General features: G+C 33.3%; 1 pseudogene; it reads right to left on the reverse strand.

Moving 5' to 3' along the window:
• Positions 1 to 23,888: 23,888 nt before the first annotated feature.
• Positions 23,889 to 24,007, reverse strand: LOC120617181 (uncharacterized; annotated as a pseudogene).
• Between the last annotated feature and the right edge of the window lie 262 nt (positions 24,008 to 24,269).

Below are 24,269 nucleotides of genomic sequence, written 5' to 3' on the forward strand. Positions count from 1 at the left end.
AAAAATAATCATGAAACAAATAGATAAAAATATACCAAAGATGTTTTTTGCAGCATTACTTATGAAGCCAATAATTGAGAAAATCAAAAATTTTCAACAATTATTAAAGGACATATTTGAATTAACAATAAAATCAAAAGTACAATTATATTTATGCTATTTATCTTATATATTTATTACTTATAAAGTCAATAAGAATACTTCACATTAACATTTATGAGCCAAAGTTCATGCTTAGGCAAATATAGAGGCTTAAATTACTACATTCTTTATAATTAGGAAAGACATGGAATGCTTAAATGTTATTCAGTAAGAGAATGGTCAAATAAATTTATGATATCTTTACCTTAAGAAAAATAGTGTGATTTTATATATTATATATAAAATTCTTATGTATATATAATATACTTATATATAATATCTTTATATGTAATATCTTTCAAATTCAAAAATGTAATAAAAGTTTAAGAGATGAAAATGGTTCTTTACTGACCATGGAGAAAGAAAAGTTAAAACTATGAATTCCTGATAACTGCTCCGGCTTTGATCCTTGTTGATTCTAAATACAATATGGGCTCTAACGAATAAGAATAGCATCTGAGAAACAAGAAAATCTGCATTCAGTAGCCGGCATACAGGGTAAAAATATAACCTCAGAGTGGCTGTCCCCTCCCTCTCTCTGATTTCTTTTTTAGATTCAGCATATTTGGATTTTGTGGGTGCAACATAAACCTAAAATTTCTCCCGAATGACGATCTGTCTCTGTGTGTGGAGCTCTGCATTCACGCAGAGTATCTCATTAAAATTTTCTAAATTATAGTTGGCAATCAGTCCATTACATGCAAATGAGGAAACTTGGCCTTTATATGTTCATATATGTGTAAGAATCTAAAAAAGAAAAAAGAAAAAAAAGAAAAATGTATGCCAAGATATTCAGTGTAATTTGATTAAATTTAATTAAATTTAATTAATAATACAGTTATCAAGATTAGGAAAATGAAATTCTATAATTTTTTTTTTATTATGGTGACATTGGTTAAGGAAATCCAATAAGTTACAGTCGTACAACTCAACTGTAAGGCATATATATACATTGCTTGTGTATTCACTGACCATAGTTACCTCCTCCCTCCCCCTACTCCCCTCCCCTCTGGTAATCACAAGTCTATTGTCCATGTCCATGAGTCTCTGCTTGTTTGTCCTGTTTGTTTGTTGCTTTTAGGTTATATCCCACATATAAGTGACATCATGTAGTTTTCAACTTTTTCTGTCTGGTTTATTTCTCTTAGCATGATTATTTCAAGGTTGGCACAAATGGAACTATTTCATCTCTTTTCATGGCTGAGTAATAGTCCATTATATATATATGTACCATAGCTTCTCTAGCCAATCATCTATTGTAGGACACTTTGGTTTCTTCCATGTCCTGGCCACTGTAGATAATGCTGCTATGAACATTGATGTGCAAATATCTTTTCGGATATGGGCTTTCAAGTCTTTGGGGTAAATACACAGTAGAGGGATTCCTGGAAAATATGATAGATCAATTAGTTTTTTGATACTGTTTTCCACAGTGGCTATACCAATTTGTAGTCCCAATAGCAGTGTTTAAGGGTTCCTTTTTCTCTGGCCCTTCTCCAACATTTGTTATTACTTGTCCTGTTGATAACAGCTATTCTAACAGATGTGAGATGATATCTCATTGTGGTTTTGACTTGCATTTTCCTAATAGCTAGCAATGTTGAGCATCTTTTCATATGTTTGTTAGTCATTTATATGTCTTCTTGGGAGAAATGTCATATCCTTATCAGAGGCATTGCTTGCAAATATATTTTCCTATTTGGATGGTTGTCTCTACCTTGTTGATGGTTTCTTTTGCTGTGCAGAAGCTTTTTAGTTTGATGTAGTCTCATTCATTTATTTTCGCTTTTACTTCCCTTGCCTTTGAGGTTAAATAAATAAAATCTTCTTTAAGTACAAGGTCTATAAATTTAGTTCCTATTTTTTTTTTGTTTTTTTTTTTTCTGTGCAATTTAGGTACTTAATCCATTTTGAGTTAATTTTGTTCTGTGATGATAGGCAGCAGTCTAGTTTCATTCTCTTGAGGTGGCTTCCCAGTTTTCCCAGCACCAATTATTGAAGAGACTTTCCTTTCTCCACTGTAAGTTTTTGGATCTTTTGTGGAAAATTATTTACCCATATAAAAATGGGTTTACTTCTCGACTCCTGATTCTGTTCCACTGATCTGTGTGTCTGTTTTTCTGCCAATACCATGTCGTTTTGATTACTGTTGCTTTGTAGTATCATTTGAAGTCAGGCAGAGTGATGCCTCCAGCCTCGTTCTTTTTTCTCTTGATGGCTTAGGCAATTCGGGGTCTTTTGTGCTTCTATACTAATCTGATGATTTTTTGTTCTGTTTCTTTAAAAAGTGCCAATGGGATTTTGATGGGGATTGCATTAAGTCTGTATAACGCTTTAGGTAATAAGGTCATTTTAACTATGTTGATTCTTCCAATCCAAGAACATGGAATATCTTTCTATTTCTTTGTAACTTCTTTAATTTCTTTTAATAGGGTCTTGCACTTTTCATCATATAGGTCTTTCATGTGTTTTGTTAAATTTATTCCTAAGTATTTTATTCTTTATGTTGGAATTGTGAAATTAATTATTTTTTCCAATTCTTTTTCTGACAATTCATTGCATATAGGAACATTAAAGATTGTTGAATGTTGATTTTGTATCCAGAGACTTTACTGTATTTGCTTTTTATTTCTAGTAGTGTTCTCGTGTAGTCTTTAGGGTTTTCTATATAGAGAATCATGTCATCAGCAAATAGTGACAGTTTGACTTCGTTTCTTATTTGAATGCTTTTTATATCTTTCTCTTGCCTGATTGCACTCACTAGGACCTCCAATGTTATATTGTATAACAGTATGATGTTGGACAGCCTTTCCTTGTTGCTGATCTTAGAAAGTTTTAGTTTTTCACCCATTAAGTATGATGTTGGTTGAGTGTTTGTTGTATATGGCCTTTATTATGTTAAGATACTTTCCTTCTATACTGATTTTGTAAGTGTTTTGATTATAAATGGTGCTGTATCTTGTTGAAGGCTTTTTCTACATCTATTGATATGATCGTATGATTCTTATTTTTTAATTTGTTTATGTGGTGTATCACATTAATCAATTTGCGTATGTTGAGCCATCCCTGTGCCCCTTTTTAATATATAGTTCTATTTGGTTCACCAGTATCACATTTAGGTTTTGCATCTGTGTTCATGAGAGATATTGGTCTGCAATTTACTAATTTCATGTTATCTTTACCAGATTTTGGTAGCAGGGTAATATTGGCCTCACAAAATGAGTTGGGAAGTATTGCTTCAATTTTTTGGAAGAGTTTGAGGAGGATAAGTATTAAACCTTTGAATGTTTGGTAGAATTCACTGGTGAAGCCATCTGGTCCTGGACTTTTACTTTTTGGTAGGTTTTGATGATTGCTTCAATTTCCATATTGCTGATTGGTCTATTTAGATTTTCCAGTTCTTCTTGATTCAGTCTAGGAAGGTTGTAGTTTTCTAAGTACTGGTCCATTTCTTCTAGGTTATTAAATTTGGTGTTATATACTTTTCCATAGTATTATTGTATGATCCTTTGTATTTCTGTGGTGTCTGTCATAATTTCCCCTCTCTTATTCCTGATTTTATTTGTGTCTTTTCTCTTTTTTCTTTAGTGTGTCTAGCCAGGAGTTTGTCAATTTTATTAACCTTCTCAAAGAACTTGTTCTTTGTTGAATTTTTTTTTTTTTGCTGTTGTTTGTTTTCAATTTCATTTAATTCTGCTCTAATATATATATGTGTGTGTATATATATATATGTGTGTATATATATATATGTGTATATATATATATGTATATATATATATATCCATTTTCTTGTGCATGTGCCTTATCTCCATTCCCCTTTGCATATCTGGATCTTTAAATTTTCCCCTTTTCTGTTATTGTTGTCTCAGTTTGTCCCTGTGTATGCTGAATTTTCATTACCATCTTGCTAAAGCAAATCTCTTCATATTTTTTGAGCTTATAATGCCCTGTTCCAAATAGGGGTTGCACTCCTCTGCTTCTATCTGCTTTCTAGTCACCTTACTCAGAGTTATGTATTTTTCTGTTATTTTGTTTTAGGTGAGCTGACCTCTTTCAGTATTTCCTATAATTCAGGCTTTATATTGGAGAATTCTCTCAATTTTTATATGTCTGGAAAGGTCTTTATTTCATCTTCATATCTAAAAGAGAGCTTAGCTGGATACATTATTCTTGGCTAGTAGTTCCTTTCATTTAATAGTGTGAATATTTGATTCCACTTCTTTCTTGCTTGTAAGGTTTATGCTGAGAAGTCCAATGGTAATCTAATGAGTTTTCCTTTATAGGTTACTGTTTCTTTTCCCTGTCTTTGATTTTTTATAATTTTAGTATAATGTGTCTTGGCAAAGGCCTTTTTTGGGTTGAGATAATCTGGTATTCTGCTGACTTCTTGAATTCCAAGCTCCAGCTCATTCCTTAGATTTGGGAAATTTTCATCAACTATTTGTCTGAAAATGCTTTATAAACTCTGCTCATTTTCCTCCCCTTTGAGAATGCCCATTATTCTTATGTTTCCTCTCCTGATGGTATCAGCTAGTTCTTGTATTTCTCTTTCATTATTTTTTATTATTTTCTCTCATTGTGATTTATTTCTAGATTTATGTCTTTGATATCACAGATCCTTTCCTCCACTTGAACGACTCTATTTCTCAAGCTTGCTATTTTGTTTTTCATCTCTTTCATTGTGTTTTTTATATCCAGAAGATATATTCTGTTCTTTTTGAGGGTTTCAATCTCCTTGTTAAAAAATTCAGTCTGCTCATCTAGTTGTTTTTTCAATTTCTAGATTGTTGATATGAATTATTTTGGATCTCATTGAGTTTTTTCAGAAGTACCATCCTGAATTCTGTCATTTAAGTTGCATATTTCTATGCCTTTAAGCTTATCTTCTAGATATTTTTAACTTTCTTCCTTAGCTGCCTTGTCACCTTGATTGTTTATGGTATTTAATGGACTATTTCTCCATTTGTGCATTAATGGAAGTGTATTCTGCTTTTTTTTTTTTTCCAGAAGAAGATTTATTATATGAAGTTCTCTCTTTAGCCTTTTGCAAAGAAGACATTATCTTTTGGTTAACAGTAGGTGGCAACTAAGCCTCTTGGATCTCTGCTTTATATAAAGTCTTATTAATGCCTTTTTTTCTTATAAATATTCAATCACACTCGCTACTCTCAGTCTCAGTCTCTGTCAGTGTTTGCTCAGATTCCCCCGGTGCTCCGCGGTGTTCTGTCTTGGTGGATATGGGGGGAGGGGTCCTCTGGGTTAGGGGATGGGGGCTGCAGCTCAGCCTCGCATTTCGCAGCCACAGCTGGTAATAATCAACTGTTGCTTCTCTGTCATTCCCACTTCTCTGCTCTCTGCCCTGATCCCTTGGCACTGCCACTGCGTGAAGCTCACAGCTCTCTCAGGCAGGGCTGTTCAAGGAACCTGCTTCACCTTCTCCCCCTGCTTCCCCTTCAGGGAGCTCAGGCTAGGAGATATAGCTTCTTTGTTTCTCCAGGTCTACTCCCTGAGTTCTTATCTGTAGTAGCTCTTATGTGCAGATCCCATGCTCAGACGTGCTGGTGTAAAGGTTGGATGTTTTTTGTTGAGTTTTAGATGTTCAGCTTATTGTTTCAAGTGGAGAGATGTGGGGACATCTCTCACTCTGCCATGTTTCTGATATCACTCTTTAGTATTTAAATACAGCAAATATACTTAAATCCAATTAATTTCTAAAATTCCCTATTTTTTTTTTTTTGCATGAGCTACTATGTGCTAATAACACTACTATTTTTTGTAATAAGCGTGATGAACACATTGTAGAGAATGCTGGGTTGCTTACTTTCTGTTTTAAAATGTTTTCAAAGTATAACTAGCTTAATTTACAAGAAATTCATTTGTATAAATAAAAAAATCCACATGTATAACTAATGACTTTGTGAAACATATAGGCAGTCATTTTACATGCAAATTATTCTCAAATGTGACCTTCTATCTTTGATCTTTTCTCTGAACCCATCACCCTACCATGTGTCAATATTTTCTCTTCCATATCTCACATTCATCTCAAAAGAAACATGTCCCAAATTACAGTAATATTTCTCTCAAAATATCATTTCCCATATTTTCAGAGTAAGTTGGCTCTGCACCCATCTAGATAATCAGGGTAGATATTAAAGGTATCAGCCTTGACTCCTCCTTTTTTTGACATTATATCCTATTCATTATCAAGTTTCATTGACATTATACCATAATTAGGTTGAGAGACCAATTACTTTTCATGTCTTCTCTTTCTCCCAGCTTAATAAAAGCCACAATAATCTCCTGACTATTTGCATAACCTCTTCATGTTACCTTTATCTCCTGAAAATCCATTTTCTACCCCAAAGCCACATATATGTTGTGCTTTTTGGTTAAACATCTACCAATGACAGGACTTCACCTTATAATGATGGCCAGAATCTCCCATAATCTCAGTTTACATTCTCATTCTTTGTCTACTACAACCTCCTTCCATACATAGCTTTGCAAGTGCATGGTACACTCATAGGTGGTAATTTTTTTTTTTTTTTAACTACAAATGTGTGGCAATGTTGATCTTATTAGCTCTTCAGGACATCTGGTTAGGCCTGAGCAGTTAGAGCTCTCAGACCAGTTACTTTTCCTACAAGCATTATAACCTACTTTGAAAAAGTTTTGCAAGTACTGCTTTGGTTACACTGACTTAACTTTTAGAAGTTTGGAGTAACTCTCCAATATTTTCATCATTCTCATACTTGCTCATAGCCCACCCATTTCACTTCTTATCTAGATTATCTTTATTATTCATAAGTCAAAACTAGCCCTTCCTTCTGTCAGAAGCAAAACACCTGACAACAACAAACAACAACAACAACAACAACAAAAACGTAGTCCTAGTCATACCAGCACCAACTCTCTGTCTACTTTATACCTCTAACCAGACAGCTGAATATAGCTGGAGCTCAAACACATAACCACAATGAGAAGTCTTACCTTAACTTCCAGACCAAATTTTATTACATTTCCCTGCATTTCCATAATCCCTTTCCCTCCTCGAGATAACTATTTTACATCTTCTCTTCTCAAACACCCAAACCCACTTTCTCTTCTCCTTCTTAGCTGAGGAACCTGCTTCCCATTCCACTGAGAAAACAGAAGCATTCAAACATGTAAATAAAAAATTCTTCTGTGCTCCTAATATCATCCACCATCCTTCCTGTCTCTGTTCCCATATGCTCTGACTTTCCTCCATGCTCTTCTTTAAGGCCAGGCTCTGCCCTTTACATTGGTATTGTAGTCTCTTACCTGCTCAAAGACTGCTCCAGCCAATATTTCTTATCTTCTAAATCTTTATTTTTCCCTTTCTTATTTATTCCCATCTGTATACAACATACTTTAATATTGCCCATCCTAAAAAACAACCAAACAACAGCCACAACAAAACACCACCCTGGACCTCTGATCATCCTCCTATTACTGGTGAATTTCCTAATCCAAATTACCTTAAAACTTCTCAATAATCTTATTTAAACTTACTTTTTCTGGTATATTCCATGTATGCTCCCACTTCAAAGCCTCTGTAATTTTTGTTCCTTCTTATTTGGATCCTCTCTCTAAAATATTTCATGTTTACCTCCCTCTCTTCTTTCCAATGCCTCCTTATCATAGAAGCATTCCTTAGTTGCCCTATATTAAAACAGTATCCCCAATTACAACCTCCTATTCCCCCTATCCTGTCCTATTTTTCTCCATGATCTAGGTATGTTAAAAAATAATTTCATTTTTTTTCTCCCCAATCTTCTCTATAACTTTAAATTCTTAATATAGTAGTTTTGTTGTTGTTGTTGTTGTATATTTCTAGCACCTTGAAAAATCTCTGGCATGTAATAGGCACTCAATAAATATTTATTAAATGATTGAATGTGTCCAATGGCTTAAGATATTTATTTTTGGCCTTTTACAACATATTTCCCTCTAAGCATACTTTTACTACATTGTCTCTACGTCCTTTTTTTTAATTTAGACTCTTGGATATTCATATCTTTGATGATCCTGGTTTTTCAGGTTTCATTCATTCTTCCTAAAGTATATCCCTTCTCTCCTTACCTGACCAATCCACTTACCATTTGATTTCAGCTAAGTGCCTTCCTTCCCTAACACTCCAGTGTTACTTAATATATGAATTCAGTTCATCTTGAACTACTTCATAGCATTTATCCCAATCACAAATAAATTTTACTTTTTTGAGTGGCTTTCACATTAGACTCTTCCATTAGACTATGAGCTTCTTAAGAGTTGACAGTATGAACATAAAGATCTCTCTTCTGAGAAGTCCTCTTTAACTTTTCCATAAAGTCTTCAGTGTCTTTTCTCTAATCTTATTTTACACAATTCCACTGCAGTGTTTTTATCTCTACAGTGGGGTACAAAATTAGTAGATATAATTTGGTGGATATTGTCATCAGTTCCTGAGCTGATTGCCTGTCCTATATACATTTCTACCCCAATAAATCTTGCCATGTGCATAGACATGATCAGTCAAATTGATCAACCAGGATGTTACAGCTGACTCAATATAGAAACAGACTAAAGTGAAATAGTAATATGTTTTAAGATATGTAACATAATTTCCCAAAACTTATTTGGTTGGTTGGTTTGTTTGATTAGTGTTCCAAGAGAAATGCGTCTGTGATGAGATGTCTCAGCATATTAATGTCTCAGATTGAAATTTAAAAAAATTATCACTGAAATAGCAAATAAGTCATCTACATGATATAATTTCATTAGTATCAGGTAGGTTCTTAAAGCAAATACTCTTCAAAACAGTTGATTATTGCTTGGTATTCTTTAGTCTGGAACATATTGTTTAGGTTTAAGTCATTATAATTTCATCTTTAATTTTGTCATTCAATATATACTCATCAATACCACTTATACGACACTACACTTGATGATGAATTTACACAGATTTACATCTTATAATTTATAAGCCTCATCATCATGAAGTATGTTATTCTCCTGCATGGTTTCCTACACTGGCCTGCGTAACATAATTCTCACACAATTTTGAACTCTCAACTTCAGCGTTACCTAGCTCCTTGACTACTGCATACAGTGTTGGGAACTTCATTTTATACACAGGGTTGGGAACTCTATGTACTTGCATTGTAATACTCTCATGCTTAATTAAAATTTTCATAGAGATGTTTGGCCATGACTATGCACTCTTTTAGGTCGGGAAACATATTTTCACCATGTTTTATACCCAGAGTTTAACACAATGCTTAACAATGTTTGTTGAGGGAATGACTCAACACATATTTGAAATAAATGGTGAGTTACTGTACCAACATAATTTCCCCACCCTCATCAGAGAATAGGCTACAAGGAATGAATGAATATGCATAATCTGTCATTATCCTTAATATGCTGATAAATCAAAATGAAATCAAGCCCCCCAAAATTAAAGAATCTTCAAGTAAAACAAAGTATACTCTGTGCAAGGCAGTGCTAAGTGAATAAAAAGATGAATGCTGAGTACTTCAAATGTGAACCATGGCAATATATAGGCATTTCTTAGCTACAAACATATGTTAGTAAAATCAGAGGGAACACATAATTTGGGATATCAAATTTTTACTTACTATTAAATGAGTAAAATATGCTACTATATTAAGCATAAATGATGAAAAAATAAATTTTAGACCGATTTACAGGTGATAGTCCTAAAAAAAATCATTTAAAAGTACACATGAAAGCTAGGATTATTACAATCAAAGTGATTTATAGGAGCAATAGAACACTCACAATTTATTCTCTCAAGAATCTCTACCAGTAAATTAAAATTATCATGAGGAAATGACAGAATTAGATAGTATTGAAAAAAAGTATATTTCTATTTGTTTAACATGAATCTCTTTAAAATGTTTTCCTTTTTAAACAAATTTGTCCCAGGCATAAATTAAAATAAAAATAAGAAAAATAAAATGAAAGAAATATGCCCTCCCATACACACATATAGAGATATCTGACTTTGGCTACTAAATGAAGTCATTTTCTTTTACCATATGAAAGGGCAATTTAAAGACATATTTATACTTCACGGTGCAAGCTATAAGCCTGACTTATTGGAAAATAGTTAATTTAATGTCCTTGATTGAGCTGCATAGCTGCCTGTAATTTGACAATAAATCAGTACACTTTTTGTTTTTCCTTAAAAAGAAAAAAATAGTTTAACACAGCACATTGGAATGTTAAAATGATTTCAAGAAAGATTAATAACATCCACATGATAGTTATTCTCTTGCTTTGCAAGAAAACACATTATCTATTCCATAACAATTGATTGCTTTTCTGAGGAATGTCCTTGATTTCAGCAATATTGTTCAGGCTTTTGATACTAATCTGTATCATGTTGTTAGGAAAGAATCTCACCTCATCAGACATTCTGCAAAAAACAAAAAGTTCTGCACCTGATAAATCATCCATAGTCTCAAAGTGACAATTTTCACTTGAAGAACTGGTCTCCTCTGAATATTTTTAAAATCAAAAATCGGAGGCATGTTCTAGAATGAAAAAAAAAAAAAAGCCCCACAAAATTTATTGTCTTAAACAAAAGAAGTGTTATATAAATAGAAAATCAAACTTGCCCTTTTCAAAGTTACTTTGTTACTTTGTGCCTTTTTGAGATGTACTTTATTTTTTTCACTGGTTTCAGGAATATCCGTTGCTTTTTACAAAACTGGACACAGAAGAATTCATTACCCATTACCAAAATTGTTCAATCAACTTAGCAAACAATTTTGGAACTTAGGGGTTAATTCTATTCACTTAAAAAGGAAGGAAAAACAATTACTCAAAGTTTTACAAATAGCATTTTTTTTTACATTTTCATTTTCTCTTCCTGCTAAGCCATGTGTCCTTAAAGGACCACATGATATAATGGAAGAAATACAGTCCTACACTCAGAGCCATTCCTTTCATGGAGTGACCTAGCACAATTAGTTAACTTGTTAACTTTTCTGCATCTTATTTACTCATAGAAAAAATTGAGTCAATATTCCTATCACAAAGGCTGTTGTGATGTTTAAATGAGAAATATATAAGCATTGGGCCATACAATTATCAATAAATAATGATTTTCGTATGTATGGCAGTTATTTTGACTATTTGAATTTTTTTATGCAGTGGTTAGCAAATTTTCCTATAGAGTTGTCAATTAGTGAACAAAAAAATTATTTTATTAAATCAACTAGTATTGATTAAATACCTCTTATTGTCATACTTTATAATTGAATATACATTAAAATTTAAAAAGCACTATTGTAGAAGATTAACCATATCATGCAATAAGCTGAAGTGGCTGATTAAATGAGAGAGGAAATATAATTTGAAGGCACTCCAGACCCTCTGGACAATTACAAGGATTTCATAAATATTGATCTTCTAGAGTGTCATCCTAGTAACATAGCTCAGAAAATCTCAGTGCAGCAATTGTCACTGCTACCAGGTATGTATTTATCTATCAATGTTAGGGTTATATATAAGCTAAGAAGTTCTATCTTCTTCACGATAGCAAAAAAATAATATTTTGTTCTAAGATAGTGAGCATATTTAATATTGTATGAATTTTAAAATGTATATGACTACACACAATTAAATGAATTATATATCACTTAAATATATATGGGGCATACAATATACACATGTATGCATATTGTATACATTCGCAAATTTATGGAAAACTAGGACAGAATTGAAATTCTATAGCATTGATAAGAGACCTGGCAGTAAAGTGATTGCATTTCCTTTCTCTAACTAATAGTATTCCTTCAATTTGAATATTTTCTGAGTGTGGAAAAGTATCAAAATGGTAGGAAGCTTTCTGTAAGAGTAGTCCATTGAGAGATTTTAGAGATTGGTCACAGTTGTATTACCAGAAGCACATGTATACAGAATTACTAAACCTAAGGAGGGTTAGAATGAAACAAAAGAAAACAGAATAGATAAGGGGTCAGCCACAAAAGAGGTAAAGGAATAGAGTAAGATTCAAGAACTTGAAACAGTGATTTGAGATTTAAGACTGGCCCATAGGGGACTTTACAAGTGTGTGTGTGTGTGTGTGTGTGTGTGTGTGTGTGTGTGTATAACATTACATTCTTCTATAACTCAGGATGAGTATCCTTAAAATCTACTATATTATCATCTTTATTTTTTCCTTTCTTCACTTCCCTCGACAAGTTTTTTCCTCTTTTACTCCTTTTTCTTTCCTTCCTCTTTGTCCAATTATCATTTTTTTCTATTTTTATCTTGAGAAAGACTGACCCTAAATATCATTTTCCTGAGAACTAGTTTTAGAATTAAAACATAAAATTAAGGAATATAAAGAGAATTGCTGCTATTCACTCTTGCAAATCCAAGTTTGCTGACCTTAATGTATAGCGTGAATCACAGCTGTTCCACTGATATTGGCAGTGATTGATAATAAGGGGGATGGGAATAATTAAAGAGCGTATGATGTGTTTGTTTGCATTTTGAGTGACTTCTATAGAGTATAAGCAATCAAAGGCATGGCACATTAAATACATCAAATAGCTCAATAAATCAGCACAACCTGCCAGAAATGAGGAGAGGGAGCTTGCAATGCAGCAGGCCTACATGTCAGGCCTTAGGCAAGCTGTTTCCTCTAGGGTGAAGTCATCAAACAGAGCCCCAAACCAGAGATGATTCACCCTTTGAAGGATTCAGAATCTCAATAGAAAAGCCTAAATGTAATAAAATATTTTACAATTTGTACAAAAATGTATGGTTTGCGACCTTGATTCAGATATATTTTCACATTTTACCTTCTCAATAATTTTGTGAAATGTTATTTACGGATGTGAAAGTGAAAGCTCACAGCGGAGAGATACTTAAGGCCACATAACTAAAGAGAATCATTCTGAAAGAAGCTTTCCCCATATTTCACACTCTTTCCTCTACACAGAACATGTCGTAAAGAATAATGCTTCTCACATCTTAATGTCACAACTGATTTCACATGTTCAGGTTAAACTCCGTAAGAACTGATGAGTCTTGGGGGTGGTGGGTTAATATATTGACAAATTAGAAAAGTTACAAAATTGTACATGAAATAGATAAATGGATTTGGAACATATATATAATAATTTTAGTAAGAAAAAAACCACATATGTCTATAATGTAAACTAAAATAAGATAAAGTTTATGTTACTTTGTAATGTAAAAGTGAAATGAACTAACATGATTAGAGTAAGGCTATAAGACACTCAGACAAGGCAAAGACCACCATGACTGGAAAAATAAAATCTCATGTCAAAATAAAGATCTGGTTCCGTGAGAAATGTCTTAAAGTAAATTAATAGTTACAGAATGTACCTTAAAAATGACTGAATTAATGAACTCTATTACTTAGCTACTTTGCATCAATATAACTATGAAATAATTTCAGAGTTGTCATCTACTTTACATTCCAGGTTTTACCTCAGATCTTCTAAAAGAACATTATGACTATGGTCAGTTAACTTTTGTAGGACAACATTTTGAAGATTGTTTCAGGCGCCAGTGATGTTACTCACCAAGGATTTGGAATTAATAAAACAATTGTTAAAGCATGCAACTTTTGTTGCTGTGGTTCATATTGGTTTTGTGACCACAAGAATCTTTGAAAACACACAGAAAGTTTTAAGACCTCTAGCATAGAAAACACAGACACTCATTCATGAAAACAAACACATACTATTGTATAAAATGCAGAATTCCATTTCTTGACTTCCTAGGATTCTCAGGACTCGTTTAAAAACTCTGAAACAACAACTTTTTCCCTGTGTATTACCCTTTGTCCTCTGTCAACATTTGGATCCAAACTTATTGACCATACCTTACATTTCAGAATAATTAGGTTTAAAATAGTATACATTTATAAAACTAGCATATTTCTTGAGATTAACACTTTATAATTTTATCGGAGCATATATTTGGGACGAAAAAAATTAGTAAGTTATTTTGTGTCAAGGAACATTGCTTATGTATAAATATATATATGAGTTGAGACAATATGTTACAATAAATTGTACTATGTATCTCAGAAACTTACTCAAGAATTTATTCAAAATGCACTCAAAACAAAGCAATCACTTATCATTTAGATTAAACAGTTGGAGCAGTTAGTTCTGAGTTTGACTAATCACCTGTCAGCATACTATTCAAAAACATTGGAAGAGCTAGTAAGGAGTATAAGAATAGAAATTGAACATTGTTATAATATATTCCTCAGAAGCTGGTAAAATATTATTGTCTAAAGTCATTGGTTTTAAAAAAGTCACAAAGCTTTTTTTTTTGCTGACACTGAATTTACAGCATAAAAAAACCACTTTTTGGAACTATAAAGAATTCAAAGTTAAACAAGGAGATTTCCAAACTTAATTGTAATTTGTATTTTGATTGATATGTGAATTTAAGACCATGGATATTAGACAACAACTTTAAAACACACACACACACACACACACACACACACACACACACACACACACACACACACAGACTATCCTGTATTTGGTTCATTTCTGTGATGTAACTTGCATCATTCTGTAACGGCGAATCCAGTGACTCCATTCCACTGGAGTCACTAGTAACAGTCATTTAAACTGAGAGGAAATAGGCAACAATAGAAAAGTAAATAGAGTATGACAGGAAGCTAGACTTGGGATAAACAACCTCCTGAAATCTGAAATCACAGAACGTCACTCCTCTTCATGTGTGGAAAGAGGGGAAGAGAGGGTTAACATTTACTTGCATATAGATATAGAGTGGCATTACTTAAACTGTGTGTTTGTGAACTTTTCTGGAGAGAGCAATCTTTACCTTCATCAAAGCATTATAGACTTTGAGTTCAATCACTTATTTATTTATTCAACAAATACACATTGGGTGTTTACCCTCCTCCAGTCAAAGTGTTGGTCCTGGAATTAAAATGAACACTGCGATTTAGTGACTGTTCTACAGAATCTCAATTATTAGAAGAGCAAAAAATGAGTGTGTGTGTGTGTGTGTGTGTGTGCATGTGAATATCATACAATAGATAGAAGCAAAAAAAGAAAAATCACCTGAGTTTAGTGGACCATATCAAAGAGATCCTTCTAACCAAGATGACTACTGAAGGAAGTCATAATAAAATAGGGGATGGGCAGATATATAATAGGAAATCTGTACATTAGCAAAGGAAAGTCAGAGCTACAAAGGAGATGGAGAAAGTCCTGATCTGGTAACATCATAAAGTTTATTTGTCTCACTATCTAGTATTGATGTATAATATACATGCTGCAAATAGATATGGTGACAGAAGCCTGTGTTTTTAGTATTGCATTCCAAAAAAGCATTGGACATCCTGAAGGGGTAGTGGGTTTATATAATTCTATACTTCAGTATAATGTCATTAGAAGTAAAAAGCTATCTTTATATTTGTATGTTTGGGAGGAAAAGGAAGCAGGATATTTGGAAAGTCGATCAATAACTCTATCCCTTAGTTTTCTCAAATTGGTAACAGAAGAAATTAATAATATTGTCTAAGACTTTTGTTGAAGATTAAATGAGATAATAGCTACAAAAAAGAGTAGTAGAAGGCATATAGTAATTATCAACAAGTTTAGCTATTGCTGTAACTAATACAATTAATATATTTTCAAATAATTTGATACATTTGCACTGTGAATGCAGTGACATTAAACAAATAGAGTATTATATCTACAGGAGCTCATTTTGTTATAAAAGGCCTTAAAAGAAATATGAACATGTGCATCTTTAAGATTGACTTCATTAGAAGGATTTTATGACTGGCTTTCTAATGAAGTTATTTCCACTCAAATGTTGTTGAAAATAATCTTTACCATACCAAGGCATTTTAAACATTAAATTTCTTTGTCATTTGACATAATGAGTATTTGCTTCCATTCTTTATGTTTATTGACTTATAGATTCTGTCCATGGGATGAATAAAAATGATGGGTCTTCAATCACTAGAAGTTTTTCAAATCAGATGAAAGAATAATTTTTCAGTGATATCATGATATCATGCAACATTTTATCAAAGCTCTACATAATTTGTAACTTTGAGACAAGGCCTAGAAACAAACGATACTGCAATTACTATTTTCAATACTATGGGATTTGTAATTCTGTACATTCTTATTCAGGAAATAGACCTGTAATTTCATTTAATATATTGGGTTTCATGCTAGTGAGATACACTGGTGGCAGAGAAGGAGAAAGAACAAAAAGAAATTCCATTAAGTCTGCATCTTTCAAGCTGAGTATTTACAAAAGTCTACTAATTGAATATTTTCTTCTCCCCAAAGATTTTGAAATAATATTATATGTAGAGGTTAAAAGTGTTACAAACATTAAGAAAAATATTTTCCATATATAAATTAGATTATATTCTCAAGTAGTGTGTGTGTGTGTGTTTAGAGAGAGAAAGAGAATTGTATTTATGGTGTTATTTCACAAGCATTAAACATTTGGTTAAATAGGATTTGAAATCATTAGCATATGCCAAAATCAAATAACATCCCTTTCTTATTTTTCACCATCAGTACTTGATTAACTGGCATGTGTCAATAAACAAGTAGACAAGCTCCAGGAAAAGAGGCCAGTTTGATCAGCATGGTAAAACCACACAGGAAAGCTTCAGAATTAGGTGTCTAAAAACTATTATGCTGTTTTCTGCATTTTTCTCCATATATTTCCATTCTTCACAGATTATGCAATGAATTTAAATTGCTAAAGCCACTCTTGAAATAAACGCTACTCAATTCCAGTGGATAATTACAGTCGTTATTTCATATGTTAGCTCTGACTGAGAGAGACCTTGGTATTTTCTCTGAGAGCAGCTCACCCAGAATGAAATCTGGAAGGTCTGATTTTGGGTTGCTTCAAACTATGACTTGGTACAGTTCAACAGCAGTAGTAATATAATGCACCCATCCATGTATGTTTCCTTTTACTCACCAGGATTAAACCGTGTACAGAGTTTGATACTGCCTACCACTAAACAATTATTGTTGTTCAAAAAATAAATTTAAACTCCTAAGTCTAGAAATATTGGGATAAGAGTGGGGAATAGAAAAGTATATACCTCAATGGTTCTCTCTGTGAACAGTGATAAAGCAAAATTGGAGACCGAAAAGGTTAAGGATAGCTTATGTACTGATATTTGGGAAATGCCTTTTTAGCTTGAGCATAGCAAATTCTAATGCAATTAAATACAATCTTGGGGTTGCACCATCATTTTAGTCATTTGATCCCATTAGTGAAGTGTGCTGGCACTTCCTTTCCAGAGCTATGATTCATGCAGGACATCAGAAGATGAGTTAAGTGATATTTCGGGAATACTCTGTTGATTAATAGCCAACAGGGGAAATCCAGCTTAAAAAACTAGATTGACTTTCCATATGAACCATACAGGGCAAAAGCTCATTGCTGTAGAGAAAAGCCACAGCAAATTTAGAATCTTTGAATGTTAATGGAAGCTTCGAATCAATATATTTTGTGAAATTTTAAAATCACTCTTTTTTCAAACCTTGTTTTTTTAAAAAGCATGATAGTATTTTGTTATTTGGGTTCATTGCCATTGGTGAGGAGTCAAAAAGAAAAAATAACATTTAAAAAGTAACATTCATAAATGAGTCTATAATAATAATATCCCTATGGACTACTTAAATAATTCTATCTTTAAAAAGAAAAGAAAATGAATAATATAAGCTTACAAAAAAGTATCAAATTTATATAACATAAACCCTCAGAAAAAAATGTTAGTATGTCTACAAAACTGGTTTTCCATATACAATAGATTTCAGTAAATCATAGTGGAAATCTTATGAATTTTGCAATACAAAAGAAAAATATCTCATAAGTCATTTTCGAGTAGAAAATTACAGAGATGCACACCTAATGAGTTGATTATTAACAGTATAATTAGCTTGGTCAGTTGGTTGCTAGGTTCAGACCTAGATTATACCAGTTCAATTTAATTCTGTTCTATGACAATAACATAAACTCCCACCCTCACCTATCTATCCTGTATATAATTTGATAATAATGCTTAGCAGTTCTGCTGATCTCAAGACTATTTTTGGTACAACTTATCCTTTCTCCTACTACTAGAGCAGTTGTTTTAAAATTAGCAATAATCTTATTATTACCTTGCTTAGAGGAGCCCAAAGATTCCTCTTTGTCCTAGACATCAAACCAGACTAAACAATTGAAGAGTTTTCTGAACTACTCCTTGAGAAAATCTATCCAAAACTTGAAAGTAAGTTAGAAAAGTTATTTGTTGTCCTTTTAATGACATAATAAAGCACTGTCTAACAAGTCCACCTAACGGGTGATCTGGTGATACAGGCTATGGAATTTTATTTGACTTATTATTCATTCTTAATATTATTAAGGTCCTAGGAAGAAATGCTAAATTTTGGAAAACTACTAAATTGCCACTACTTTTTGTCCACAGAGGCATAAATTATTTCTGTATGGTAGAAAATGTTATGTTTTTATTGCTTTATAGAGTATTAACCAGTTCTATATTTAACTTTGCAATCTTATTAGGTAAATGATAGATACATAGATTAGATAGATAATAGGTAGATAGATGATAGAGAGAGAAAGAAGATAGAGACAGAGACAGAGAGATAGAGAGAGACAGAGAGAGATGATAGGTGATAGATTTACAGACAGACAGGGCTTTATTTTTTAATTTTTAAAAATTATGATTTTACGTACTCCATCTTCTAAACTATCTTCTATTTCTTCACACAGAGATACATTTCTCCATGTAGAAACTTTCCTCAAGTGCCTTTAAGAGGGTTTGTGCATGTTGTATACATTGCTTAGAATATTTTTCTCCCTAGTTCTGGGCAACTCATTTTAATTCTTAAATATGTAACATATTCTATGAAGCAGAGGTAGATGCACCATAAGGCTAATGGAGATTAATAATCAGGGCTCCTCACTTTCAAAAAGCCCCTTCCAAGACCTTGGGAGAAATCATAGATGCATATTCTTTTTTTTTTTTTTTAACTGTGAGAAAGTTAAATATTTTAACCACCATTGGTTAGGGCTACTAATCATTTCCACTTAAAAAAAGTATGCATTCACACTTTTTTATTTGTTTGTTTAGTGGTTTAAGAATAACCAGGGGCATCTCTAGAACCTATATAAGGGAAGCAGAATTGTAGAAATATTTAGTTTGACTTAGTGGAATGTTTTTGTGCGATGTGCAGTTACCTCCATGTATAATGATATCATTGCTAGCCACCCTGATGTAAGAATGGTTTCCAAGAATATTACTACTTACCCACTGTTCTGACCCACCCAGCAATATGAAAAATGTAGCAAGGCCAGAGCTGATATAAGTGTATCCCCAGGTCTCTAGCAAGTGCTTAAGTTGTTGAAGAAAGACAGAGTTTGAAAATATGGAGCTAGGCACTTACCTTGGGAACATTTTCAAACATCCAATGTGTAAAATTATGAGAAATATTTGGATTTCCTTTACATTTATTTTAAATATAGAAGTTATCTGTTGATAATGCAGATTATACATCATAAACATACCACATTTTTATTCCTTTGTGGATATGAATGATTCATATATCCAGAAAGGGGCCATATGTAATGTAGCTGTCCATTTTTGAGTAGTGCTTGCATATCATGCAGGACCATCTATAAACCAGGCCTGAGTCTTCTCTTCCTCAGTCAATTGATTATAGGGAATTTCCCATGAGGCTATAAGTGAAAGATAGGAGAAAGAAGGCAATGTAGTAGGATTAGGGACCATGGGTATTTCCACTACTTCTTTTTTTAAGTTGTGCTAACAAGGTCTACTTGGCTCCATCATGCAAATACCAGTTGCATCTGATGATAGAGTGCTGTTCTATATACTCAATTTTATGGCTTGATAGGTCAGAAGACAATCAATTTATGATGAGCAGCTCAGGTCACATAGTAACTTGGTGGCCATGGTTAAGCATTCAGTTTCCATTAAGGCCCACTAGCAGTTCAAACTATGTTTCTCAAAAGGAACATAGTTATCTATCGAAGATAGTAGGGCTTTCCTCCAAAATCCTATGGATCTGTGTTACGATTCATTGATAGCCACCTGCTGAAGGCTCCAAATAGCAAACCATCTGCTACCAATATTTCAAGCACCTTTTTGAATCTGCTGGATCATATGGACCAAGCAGCAGAGCAGCTCGTTAGCCTTGAACTAATAAATATAAATATTATTTATACCGATAGACAGGATCTTAGCTAGAAAGTTCTACTTCTATTCTTGACTTCTGCTGTGATGATTCAATGGCTACAAAAGTCATGTATCTGTTCTCTTTCAAAAAATTCAGTGTCAGGGAATACTTTGAACTTGTAATCCTTAGAGACATTAGTCAATAGTTGTCCAACCACACCCTTGCCTATTCCTTTAGAGCAGGCCATCCCAACAATGAATCTCCTAGTTTAACCACCTTTTGCGATCTGATAGACAGAATTTTCCAATTCATCAAACCCTGGTTTATTTTTTTTAACAATCTTCACTCAATTTATCTTGATTCTCATTATTAATTATAAGAAGCAAGGAGAAACCAGTATTCACCTTTAACACTTTGCTTGTACATATCCTCTGCTAAATACCTGAGTTCATCGCTTACGAATTTGGACTTCTAAAAAACTGTAAGTCACAATTCAGTTAAGTTTTCTGCCACTATATCCCAAGAACCACCTCTCTTCTAGTTTCCAATAGCATGTTTCTCTAAGACAAAATTTCACCATCTATGTAATGGAGATAATAATAACTGTTTTATCTACCATACAGGATTATTGCTGGGTAAAAATAAAATAAATATATATGAAAAATATTTGCTAATGCAAAAATAATAGGCAAACAAAAACTTAAAAAATATTAATTATATAAACTGGGTGTCTTTTTATCAAGACCTAAGAATATACCATGGTATAAGTAAGTTAAAAAGGTAAAAATATATATGTGTGTGTGTATATATATATATATATATATATATATATATACATAGTCACACAGCCTGAGAAAAGTTCTACGATGGAGTACTCTGGCAAAGAATCTTTAAAGAACAATAACCTGGGACTCCAAGAGAAAATGTCCTTGAAGTTGTACCCCTAGGAAGCAGGAGAACTGGTATCAGAAGTTCAGTAGAACTGAATTCATAACATCCAGGGCCATGAGGATCTGTGAGAACAATTCAGTCAATTTAAACAAGTGGGAAAGGTGGCAGTTCATACAGAGGAATTTCTCCCCCATCCAAACTTCTGCATTCTTAAGTCTAGTGGCCTTGCATGGTAAGATACCTATATTTGTGGTCAAGTTAGGCCCTGTATCAGACTCAATCTAGGTGTAAATCCTTTCTCAAGTTGTTAGTATTCCCTCCTTTTATGATCCAGAAAAGTTTCAAGTAATCCCAAGGATTAAGTCCCCCCTGAAACAATGTGAAGTGTGCTTTAAGATTTCTGTACCAAGACAGCCATGCAATGCCCCAGCATCTACAATTTTCTCACTTTGGGCATGACTCAGTGTTTCACTGTTTTAGTGAAGTATAGAAAGTTGAAATGCCTGTTCATAAAAACCATGTTTACGCACACATATTCATAGACTTTCTTGGACAATTTTAGTCTTTTTGAACAGTATATACATATCAAATTTCATGAGAGGGTCTTCACTGAGATTGTTTGATTCCAATTAAGACTCTAAAATAAAGAGTTTTAAAAAAGAATTTAATCTATAATTATTAGGATTCTTTAGCATATTAATAAAATGTAAACAATACATATTTTGGACTAAAGTTAAACAACCTTATGCTCAGATTTTGTCACCGTATGCTTTGAAAATTATATATTTACATGTCCTTTTCTGGAAATACTTCATTCAACGGGTGACATTCATGGCATCCAGGAAAATGATCCTTGATGATCGTATAGATGCCTCAAAAGAAACCAATAAAATATAATGAAAACCATTTGTCACTGATAGATGTGTGCAAAGGCATTGCTAATTTTGAGAACCAAATAAAAATTTTAAAAAATCTTTCTAAAGACACTGCAAGCCTTTACTTTTATGAGATGAGAATGACAATACTCTGTATCCCTTCCTTGTTCTTTTTAGTTGACCTTTGTAAATAGAAAGGCTACTTACAAATAAGGTTATAGTGATCCTGGTTCAGATATTTCTGACCTCCTAGGTGAATGTGAGATGAAAGTAAGACTTTATCAGAGACTTGGTTTGAATTGGGCTCTGTGAAGCCATAGCTAAATATGAGACTGAATGTGAGTGGCTGGTCAGTAGCTGTGAATTAATAGAAAAAAAAAGTAAAATTAATATTAAAATTCTTGAGATCTGATTTATTCATTTATTGAGACTAATCAGATTTGATCCCTGCCCTCCTGAATGAGGACATTCAAGACAGTGAAGTCAGAAGGTAGAACCTGAGGACAAAAACCCCAAGGCAGAAATATACTGAGAGAGACTTGTAAAGTCACAGAAAAAGCAAAGAGTGGATACCCAAAAAGAAAGGGATTCCTTATTGCTTTTGTTGTCTATTAGCCTTTTGAACGTGACACAGTATGAAATCTAAAACATCTGGAAGTAAATTAAAAAATTCTGTCAATTATACAGGAATTAACGTAATTTCTAAAATCTTAGTTCAGTACCGTTTATAACTGAGTGAATTTATTGAGCGTTCCTTTAGATATTTGACCTTGTTTGTAGTCAAAAAATATTTAACTAATTAAACTTAGTCACAAAGAAAGGAGGTTACCATTAATAATTTGACATCAGGCATTGTTTCAATGGAGTCATTTATTCCAATCACCCTGAAAAAATCACAAATGATCAGTCCTACAGTACTTTCATTAGCTAATCATTATTTCAGGCAGCCTGCTGACAAAGAAAAATCTTTACCTTTTTATTTTACAGCCTCCACATTTTCTCTCTGCCAGATGGGTGCTTACCTAATTGCAAAGCAGATTGTGTCTGTGTCTACAAAAGTGAATTGAATTGGAGACTTGAACATTAATCTAGAGGCCATATGTGTGTATGTTGTCCTAAGTAAATATGACAACAGCATCCAACCATCATTAAGCTCTCCTCATCTAATGGTAGAGTTCTATTTGCATTAATTCATCTATACCTTGATACTTTTCTAAGTGTAAAGTTAGATTAGCTATATCAATGTCAGCCAGGGTCCTTATTAAATGAATATTGGTGGGCCTCACTCAATATCTGCATTGTCAGAATCTCTGAAGTTGAAACCTGGAGAATCTGAATTTTTAACAAACACCCCCAAAGAGTCTCCTGAACAGTGTTAAAGAAAAAAATTATTCATGTCACCTGTTAAAGAATGGTAAAGCAGACTTTATTCAGGGGACTAGTATGATAGAGTTTTGCAAGAGGGCGGACAGCTTAAATCTGAATACAACATGAACAAGTGGAGCTTTAAAGCCGAGGAGCAAAAATAACCAAAAGTTAACGTCAGGGGTAAGAGAGATGCTGGCTAAATCAACTTGACAGAATTTTTGCTGAAGGCAGGCCAGGGCGATAAGATAATAAGGGATAAGGAATTTTTTTTTCTTTTTTTTTAGGTAAGGCAACCCTTGGTTGACCTCACAGATTAAAGGACTTTGTCATTTTACAATCCCTTAATTTTTATTTTTTATGCCTACAGCACCTGGTCTTCCTAGGCAGTCTCCCATTCGAGTACTAACCAGGCCCGACCCTGCTTAGCTTCTGAGATCAGCCGGGATCGGGCTTGTTCAGGGGAGCATGGCCATAGAATGGGATAAGGAATTTGAACTGATATCAAGCTTGGTCAGATACCAAGGGTAGGGGATGAAGAATTTCATCAGATATCATGGGTGGGGGATTTTCACTGAATTGACCCAACATGATATTTGCTAAAACTAGACTAAAGGGGCCAAGGGCAGAGCCCAGGGGCAAGGGCTAGTCAAAAAGAGCCTCACTAAAGTTTGGTTAAGGAGATAGTTTCTGTCAACAGTAAAGTCCAAAATGAGGTAGGTCAGGGATTTTGTGCCACCTC

This window comes from Pteropus medius, unplaced genomic scaffold (assembly GCF_902729225.1).
Source record: "Pteropus medius unplaced genomic scaffold, Ma_sr-lr_union100, whole genome shotgun sequence".
NCBI classification, from domain to species: domain Eukaryota; kingdom Metazoa; phylum Chordata; class Mammalia; order Chiroptera; family Pteropodidae; genus Pteropus; species Pteropus medius.